Here is a 10,112-nt window from a genome sequence, read left to right as displayed (position 1 = left end):
TCAATTTAGGGTTTTCTAATATAATTATATTTTTAAAATTAAAATCTCTTTCATTACCAAGTGTCAGTGTTCCATAAACATTCAAATAGTTGCAACTAGGTGGCTCACATTGAGACACTGTCTTCAGTAGAACTGAACTGGAACTTAGGTCTCTAATGTGTATATTCTAATGGAGAAGGCGAGAGGTAGAATTTGTATGGTTTGAGTTATACCAGGTTTTAAATATCCAAAATCTACTGATGACTGACTCATTGCTTAAGTGAAGATCTTCTGTTGTGTGATTTTTGAAAGGTTGTATTAATGTGCTCTTTGAATAATTTCACAGTATAAGTAGTATAGGAAGGGCCTTTATTTGACTAGCATTACCCTCTGTACCCTCAGTTGAAGAGTCAGAACTAAATTTAGTCAAAGGTAGATTCCTGTCTTTATTCCTGAATAATGGAACATGATGGCAACTTCCATCATTGTTAAATCCAGCAAGCTCTATAACCAACTCCATAGATGAAAAAGTGGGGAAACCAACCACTAGTGTTTCTGTTCCTTTGTGGCCCGTGAGTGACTCATCAGAGAGGAAGCCAGAAATCAGTCAACCAGTTTCAGTTTGTGTCTTCAATTGCTTTGTTATAAATGTAAAGTTTTCACAGATGGGTAATCGGGATTGAGCTAGCTGGTTTGCAAATAGGGCTTTTCCTGGAGGAACTTTACATCCTATGTGATTAACTTCTGACCCCAGTGATTAATCTTCTTACAGCCAAGCCCAGTGCTTGAAAAAATACTATAATGAGGTATGAAGGATTTTATATATGTCAAAAAAGAACACACGCTGGTTTGCTGAGTTTAGGCATTCTAAAACTAGACTGCCCTTTTGTTCTATTTACGTGTTTGGAAAGAATTAGACATCACCACACACTTTTTTTTAATAGTCTTCACATTTCTTTACCAATTTCTAACCATAGGATTTTAGCAGGAAGAGACAAGATTGCCGTTTTGTCTCTTTAATTTATAACATGAAATTTAATCTGTATGTGTGTGTGTGTATTTATGTATATATAGATACACACACGCAGTATGGGACACCTGGGTGGCTCATTTGGTTAAGCGTCTGCCTTCAGCTCGGGTCATGATCCTAGGGTGCTGGGATCGAGTCCCATATCAGGCTCTTTGCTCAGTGGAGAGCCTGTTTCTCTCTCTGCCTCTGGCTGCCACTCTGCCTGCTTATGCTCTCTCTCTCTCTCTCTCTCTCTCTCTGTAAAAAAAAAAAAAAAGATAAAATCTTAAAAAAAAAAAAAGAACAGTGCTTATCACTTAGTGAACATAATATAGGTATATATTATTATTCTTATTAATACTCTTTCCTCACTGGGGCCAGTATTGTACATAGTTATACACAGTCCAACTGTAATTTTAAAAAGTTTTTCAGCAGTGAGGTTATGTTTTAATGGGTTTGGAATATGTTTCTATGTACCTTCATTCTGGTGTAAAATGGCCCATTTTTCCTGCAAAATGTTAGCCCTTTTTTTTTTTTAAGATTTTATTTTTTTGTTTAGCAGAGAGAGATCACAAGTAGGCAGAGAGGCAGGCAGAGAGAGAGAGAGGGAAGCAGGCTCCCTGCTGAGCAGAGAGCCCGATGCGGGACTCGATCCCAGAACCCTGAGATCATGACCTGAGCCAAAGGCAGCGGCTTAACCCACTGAGCCACCCAGGCGCCCAGCCCTTTTTTTTTTTTTTTTACCTTGCAAAAGCTGTTATTTTTATTAGGGAATGGTAAACAGCTATCTTTTAGTCTATTAAACAACAGATTTTTGAGCAAAAATAGACAGTTTTCTTTCCAGGAAGGTAAACTAGAGAAACTTCCCTCTGAATGTTACATTCATTTGGGAATTATTTTCTCAAAGTCTAAAAGTGTACTTCCTGCAGTTGTCACATAGAATATTGCGAGGAATTCTGTAGTTTGGAATGGAAATGTTGACATTTGTTTATAATAAGTTCAAAGTGGTAAAAATTTCCTTTCGGAAACAGTTTATGAAGCCAGGACATTTTAAAAATTTAACTCATATGTAAAAGGCCACAGTATTCTTGCCTTGATTTTATACTTTGATGTCTTCCATTATAGAATCCAATATACAATGGCTATAGAATTATAATACTGCTTAAAAATATGTATTTGTCTAAAAACTTTAAAAAGTCCATCTGATTACATAATTGAAATAGAACGAAATAGAAATTGAGTGTCATTTATTTTACTCTATTACAGTATAAAAATAATCTGATTTGATACAAACTATTTCTTTTCATCGTTTACTCTCAATATCTCCCATAATTCCCAGTACATAGGAGGCACTTACAACTGTATGTTCTGTGAATGTGTAATGAATCATGAATTCATCATGTGCCCTTTCTCAAAATGAACTCACACAAAAAGGAATCAGTGCAATAAAGAAAACTCTAAGTAGTAACCAGCACAAGAAACCTAGCCAAAGGATAAAATACAGAAGAAAAGAAGTTGAAGAAATAGCAAAGCTGCACTACTGAAGCTATGCGTTTCTTTTAAAGTATAAAGAAGTAAGTGAGTTGAAAATGGAGCTACCCTACGACCCAGCAATTGCACTACTGGGTATTTACCCCAAAGATACAAATGTAGTGATCTGAAGGGGAACATGCTCCCCAATGTTTATAGCAGTAGTGTCCACAATAGCCAAACTGTGGAAAGAGCCCAGATGTCCATCAACAGATGAATGGATAAAGATATGGTGTGTGTATACACACACACACAGGAATATTATGCAGTCATCAAAAATGAAGTCAAACCATTTGCAACTATGTGGATGGAACTAAAGGGCACCATGCTAAACAAAATAAGTGAATCAGAGACAATTACCATATGATGTCACTGATACGAGGAATTTTTTTTTAAAAGATTTTTATTTATTTATTTAACAGAGATCACAGTAGGCAGAGAGGCAGGCAGAGAGAAGGGAAGGGAAGCGGGCCCCCTGCTGAACAGCGAGCCCGATGCGGGACTCGATCCCAGGACCCTGAGATCATGACCTGAGCCGAAGGCAGCGGCTTAACCCACTGAGCCACCCAGGCGCCCTGATACGAGGAATTTGAGAAACAAGGCAGAAGATTGTAGGGGAAGGGAAGGGAAAATGAAACAAGAGAGGGAGACAAACCATAAGAGACAAACCATAACAAACTGAGGGTTGCTGGAGGGTAGTGGGGAGGGATAGGGTGGCTGGGTGATGGACATTGGGGAGGGTATGTGCTATGGAGAGCACTGTGTATTGTGTAAGACTGATGAATCAGATCTGTATCCCTGAAACAATACATTATATGTTGATAATGAAATTTAAAAAAAAAAATAAACACTATCCTTGAAAAAATTTTTAAAATAAATAAAAATAAGAATTTTAAAAAGTAAATGAGTGAACAGTTAGGGTAGGTGTGGCAGCAAAAAGCAGGAGGCGGTACCTCTGGGGAGCCTTTGTAAACTGCCTCAAAAGGGCTACTGCCAGTAATGAATCATGGAACACTACATCAAAAACTAAGGATGGCTCACATAACATAATATCAAAATAAAATAAATGTAAAGAACATTCTGTGTAAAAGCAAAAAAAGGGGGGAGCAGAGAAACCAGTAGCAAGGACTAATCAGGGGAAAAAAGGCCCAAATGAACAGTATTTAGATAAAAACAAGAAAATATAACTACAAGTAGAGATTGAAAATAATTGTAAGAATACCATTAACTGGGGCGCCTGGGTGGCTCAGTGGGTTAAAGCACTCTGCCTTCAGCTCAGGTCATGATCTCAGGGTCCTGGGATAAAGCCCCACGTCGGGCTCTCTGCTCAGCAGGGAGCCTGCTTCCTCCTCTCTCTCTGCCTGCCTCTCTGCCTACTTGTAATCTCTGTCTATCAAATAAATAAAATCTGTATTTTTTCAAATAAATAAAATCTTAAAAAAAAAAAAAAGAATACCATTAACTTTCTGATCAAAATTTTGAAAATGTAAAAGAAATGGATTCATCCAAGAGATTTTGGCAATTTAAATCAACCAATAACTACTAAGGAAATAGAATTAGTAATAATTAGTAATCATAATGACACCTCACCAAAGAGGAGAAGTGAGATGGAGGAAATCAGAGAGGGAGACAAACCATGAGAGACTGTGGACTTTGAGAAACAAACTGAGGGTTTTGGGGGGGGGGGGGTTGGGTGAGCCTGGGAGGGCACATATTGCATGGAGCAGTGGGTGTGGTGCATAAACAATGAATTTTGGAACACTGGAAAGAAATAAAATGAAAAAAAGAGAAAAGGAAATGACATCCAAAAAAAAAAAAAAAACCCAAGAAGCCGATAATTCCTTTTTTTTTTTTTTTTAAGATTTTTATTTATTTATTTGATGGAGACACAGTGAGAGAGAGAACACAAGCAGGGGGAGTAGGAGAGGGAGAAGGAGAAGCAGGCTTCCCTCTGAGCATGGAGCCTCATGCGGGACTTGGTTCCAGGAACCTGGGATTATGACCTGAACCAAGGGCAGATGCTTAACCAACTGAGCCATGCAGGTGCCCCCAGTAATACCTATGTTAAAGAAACTTCTAGAGAATAGAAAAAGAAAACCACCTAATCCATTTCATAAAGTTTGTAAAATCTCAAAGCTAAACTTCATCATGCACAGTATGGAAAATCAATTTATATACTAGTCTTATGAACATAGAGGAAAAGTTTTCCAGTAAAATAGGAGCAAACTGACATAATAGTGTATAAAAAATAATACGTCACAAACTAAGTGGGGAATTCAAAGATGTCTCAGTATCTGAAAAATTTTATAATTTATCATACTACAAGTTAAAATTCAATATTCAATTATCATATGGTTTCACTTATTTGTGGAGTATAACAAATAGCATGGAGGACAAGGGGAGATAGAGAGGAGAAGGGAGTTGAGGGAAATTGGAAGGGGAGGTGAACCATAAGAGACTATGGACTCTGAAAAACAATCTGAGGGTTTTGAAGGGGCGGGGGATGGGAAGTTGGAGGAACCAGGTGGTGGGTATTAGATTGCATGGAGCACTGGGTGAGGTGCAAAAAACAATGAATACTGTTACACTGAAAAAATAAATTAAAAAAAATCAATATTCAGACAGAAAATTCAATACCATTTTATTATTTTGAATTAGAGTTTAGTCATAAAAACAATGGCTTGACTCACGATATAGGCCACTGCTGGATGTTACAATCAACTGGATGGTGGTAGTCAGATGTAAGACATACCCTGGAATTGTCTGTTGGGTTGAGTCCATGTCAGCCCTGCCATGGACAATGTAATTAGTACCAAGTCCAAAGCTTCACCGTTTGCCAGGCAGAGAAGCTCTTGCCTGGGGCTTCCTCCTCCTAACTCTGATCCAATACTTTGAAGTATGGAAAACAGAAACATCCAATGTCTTTGTGTTTGGGCAAAGTTTGTAAAAAGGCCTAGTGTTTTTGACAAGCACATTTGTTTGATAAAGCTTAACCTTTCTCAATTTGTAGTAGCAAATCTTTATTTTGGAGAAAAGTCTCTTCCATCTCAAAATCAACCTTCAGTGACCAACCAACAAAAGCAACCAACAGGAACAATCACCAATGAGGAACTATCAGGCAATTGCGCTTTTTCTGTAGTGCCCAGCTGACCTTGATTTTTGCTCTTTAGTCACGGTATGTTTTCACAAAGCCTTAGTTAACAAATGGAAGTTACAGTTAAGTCCTTATAAGCAATGCTTCTCAGACATCCATGTGCACAAGACAAACCAAGGGATCTTGAGAAGGCACAGATTCTGATTCAGCAAATCTGAAGTGTGGTTTGAGATTCTGCATTGCTAACAAGTCTCCAGGTGATACTGTTGCTGCTGGGCCATGGATCACACTTTGAATAGCAAGGGTTTAGAGACCTTGGGATAAACTGCTATCAGTATCCCAAGAGACTAATTGAAGAGATTAAACCAGTTGCAGTGTGAGTGGGGAGCCAGGTAGATCTGATAAGATGTTAAAAGTACCCAGAAGGGCTAGGTTGGATCCATTCCTGATACTCAAGAGTACTTGGCAGTACTTGAGATCCAAACTCATTAATTAACTCTGGTAAAATCTGGGTTATAAGGATCTTTCCTAGTGGAACATGTGACTAGTGGAAGTCCTGATTAATGCAAGGAAGTGATGCCCATGTGTAATATTCATCATTTCATAGGAGGTTATGGGTGATGACAGCAAACTTTGGTGGACAATGATAGTTTCACTAGCCTCCTTATTATCTGCTCTAGGCAATAAGCAAAGTAATGGGTAGTGGGAAACAAGGGACCAAGACCTAAAGAGCTGGCACTGAAGGCAGTGTGAGATAGGCAGGATTTGGTATAGCCCCTTACAGGAAGGTCTAAGTGATGGTTTCCCATCATGTGGATCTAATCTCCAGGATATAGATCTTGACAGAGTATAGATCTTGACAGGGCACAAAAGAAATAGCCAATAAGAACTCTTATACCTGTGAAAGTAATGTTTTGCAATAATTTAGCAGATGATGCGGTAATTGAGCATAATCTATTACATGACTGTCCCGTGAGTGGGTGACTTCTGAGGGTATAGTGAAAGAGATTTAGTTTATAACCTGGCTGGAACAGTGGATGTCCTTGTCACTATTAATAGGCAAAAAACATTCAAATCAATATGTGGAAAAATCCTCCTGAGATTTTGATTGTGGTATGTTAAATCTGCAGATCAGTTTGAGAATTCACATCTTGACAACACTGAGTCTTTCGATCGATAAATCTCAATTTATTTAGATCATCTTTGATGCTTTCATCAGCTTTGTAGCTTTGAGCATACAGATCCTGCACACACTTTGTTAGATTTAATCTACGTATTTAATTTTTGAGAGCTAATATATTCTTTAAAAACCTTTTTGTTCTCTAATTGCTCATTGCTAGTATATGTCACCCTTAAAATCTCCAGTATATCACCTCAGAATAAATCATGCTTCTGAAGTTTTACTGAGGACTGGAGATAGCCGAATAAGATAGCTTCCCATTTATTTCATTTGGTCCTTGATGTGGTCTTCATTATTGAGTAAATGGCAGTATGTCCAATGAATGTCATGACCTTGCCTGCCTTTGTAGTCCCCTCCATCTAGACTATCGTTTGTTTGACTTCACTTGGGAGGGTCAGCAGTATAATTTCACCATCCTGCCTTAGGGCTGTTGAAATTTTCTTATGCTACGATATGGGCTCACTAGACCATTTCTCTAGTTCTGTCTTTAACTGAGGTTACTTGGAGCTTTATATAGATTATGTCCCTATCCATGTATCATCAAGGGCATTGATCGCTGAAGCCCTTCTGTCACTCATCTCCATAATGACAGACAGGAGATGGCTTATTAAACAAGTACAAGTGGGCGCCTGGGTGGCTCAGTGGGTTAAAGCCTCTGCCTGCAGCTCAGATCATGATCCCAGGGTCCTGGGATCGAGCCCTGCATCGGGCTCTCTGCTCAGCAGGGATCCTGCTTCCTCCTCTCTCTCTGGCTGCCTCTCTGCCTACTTGTGATCTGTCTGTCAAATAAATAAATAAAAATCTTTAAAAAAAAATTTTCTTGGCAAAGCAAGTACAAGGTTTGAAATCTTAGCCCCACAGTGATTTGTAGGTGTCATGCTTGACATTCTTAAGGCTTTTAGAGAAAAATTTTGCCTCTATGGACTCCCTTCCTGAAGAAGGAGACACGGGCTGGGGCGCCTGGATAGCTTTGTGGGTTAAGCATCCAACTCTTGATTTTAGCTTAGGTCATGGTCTCAGGGTTGTGAGATCAAGCCCTACATTGGGCTCGGTGCTGGTCATGGAGCCTTCTTAAGAGTCTCTCTCCCTCTCCCTTCTCCCTAAAAAAAAAAAAAAATTAGGAAACTTGGGATTGGTTGGCCCATTTAGTTACTAGCACAACTTTATTACTCTCCCTAGCATCTTACTTCAATCCATCTATTTGTTTTATAAGTGAAGGCCCAGTCAACAGGAGGCACAGGTCAGAAGTGAATATCATAATGCATCCCTCTATTCTACTCTGAACACTCAAGGACACTGGAGACCTTTATGTAGGATACACATGCCTACAGGAGTCTTTGAGCTTAAAGATATGTATATGGACCTACATAGACCACTCACTAGTCCACCCTCTTCCTCTGAGTCAAGGCACTGTGCTCATTAAAGCTGTGCCTAATAGGTTTCCTTAGATTTTAATATTAATCTTTGTCCTGTTAATGCCAATATTAATTGTTACAAAATAAAATCACCTACCTTGCTTCCCTCTCGCCAACACAGGGGTGGGATCGTGGAATGATATTTACCACCTGTTTGAAAAGAAGTAGGTGGATATCAGCATGTAGATATTCACTAATCACCTGCTCCCCTTAAGAACATGGTAGATGCCATAACCTTTTTAAAACTTTATTTATTTATTTATTTATTTATTTATTTGACAGAGATCACAAGTGGGTAGAGAGACAGGCAGAGAGAGAGCGAGGAGGAAGCAGGCTCCCCGCTGAGCAGAGAGCCCAATGTAGGGCTCAATCCCAGGACCCTGGGATCATGACCTGAACGGAAGGAAAGGGCTTTAACTCACTGAGCCACCCAGGCTCCCCATAGATGCCATAACTTGTACTGCCCAGATCACCATTCTCCCCAAAACCTATGTGTCACATTACACCTACACAAACCACACACACAGAGTTTGTGTGACCATAAAACTCTTCACTATTATAGATATAAATCATTGACTTCTGTGGATATCCCAAAGATGGCATCTCTGGTGCCCCTGCTTAGTCCTATGCCTAAATGGGTCAATGATCAATCATACTTGATGGGAATTTGATGCTTGGGGGAAGAATGCAAGCCGGTTTAACAACAGATGACAGATTTGAGTATATAGTCTAATTCGGAGTGTATACTGCAAATATTGATTTGTCCCAGTAGGAAGTTGGGTGCTATAGCAAAACCAAGCTTTTGTCTGCATCACCTGGGAAGTAAAATGTATAATATCTCCTCTCTCTTAGAACTTAATCAGATGTTTAGTCAGTATCCACAGCATCCACATGCCAGGGATGATGTAATAAATGCTTGCTATTTTTGTGGTAGCCCGCCATCTTTTGAATGGTCTTTTGGTATCTGAGTAAAGCTCCATGTTATGAGTATTGTTCCCTCAAGTCTCCTTTGCTGCTAGAATACAGACAGCAACTTGGTTACAAGGGCAAGCCATCTCTCACAATTAGAAACATCAGCAGCATGAGGAACAAGCTCTGTGCAGTTTCTCATATCGCTGGCATGAGCTGTGGCACCTCTATCTTGCTTTCAGAAAGAGGTCATCGTGGTTGCAAGGTTAAGTTCCTGAATCAGAAATGGCGACAGTGCTGGTGTTGGTAGGTGCGGCAATAAAGTTGAGTTCCCAGGGTTCTCAGTGGTGACAGAAAGAATAGTAGTGATTTTAGCCCCCCTCCTCTTTTTTTAAACTTTTTTTCCTTGTCCAGATGAAATTCACACAACCTAAAACTAACCATTTTCAGTGCAGTTCAGTGGGACTCAGGACATCACAAGGTTGTACAACCACCACCTCTATCCAGTTCCAAAGCATTTTCATCACCCCAAAAGGAAACCTTGCATCCATTAGCAGTGGTAGTTTCTTTTTCATGTTAGTTTTGTAGGATGATTTGGGATATTATTCTTGGGAACTTACCGAGAATTTCTTTTCTACAGTGGTATAATTATGCAAAAGCAAAAATATGCAAGGGTAAGTCTATAGAAACAGTTTGTGCCTAAATTAACTCTTGGACATATTGTCTTCAAAGGAATGTTTCAAACCAGCCAAAGACTAACATCAACATGCTTACATTTGAGTCAATTTTAACTTAAAAATCCAAAATCGTAAGGGCATTGGCTTTTTTATGAGTTTGGAAATTGAATCAGAAAATTGTGAAAATAGAATTGGTTAAGTCGTGTCTACGGTTCTGTCTGAAACCACCGTAGGTCACACTTCTCTCTAAGGCACAGTTTGAACTAGTTGAGGATTATGACTTTGACATGCCTCCCGTTGTCTTGCACCCCTCAGCCTG

General features: G+C 39.3%; 1 long non-coding RNA gene across 1 annotated transcript in view; it reads right to left on the bottom strand.

The window, feature by feature from the left end:
* Window positions 1-6,923: 6,923 nt before the first annotated feature.
* The window catches only part of LOC131827090 (uncharacterized), a 52,761-nt gene continuing 49,572 nt past the window's right edge, over window positions 6,924-10,112 (bottom strand). The window contains exons 2-3 of the long non-coding RNA XR_009351887.1: window positions 8,305-8,357; window positions 6,924-7,892 (exon numbers count right to left, since the gene is read on the bottom strand). This is a non-coding gene — a long non-coding RNA (uncharacterized LOC131827090). The remainder of the gene's footprint in view (window positions 7,893-8,304; window positions 8,358-10,112) is intronic.

The sequence above is a fragment of the Mustela lutreola genome, chromosome 3, assembly GCF_030435805.1.
Source record: "Mustela lutreola isolate mMusLut2 chromosome 3, mMusLut2.pri, whole genome shotgun sequence".
NCBI lineage: Eukaryota > Metazoa > Chordata > Mammalia > Carnivora > Mustelidae > Mustela > Mustela lutreola.
Note: the sequence above shows the minus strand (reverse complement) of the source record. Positions and strands in the feature narration are given on the sequence as shown.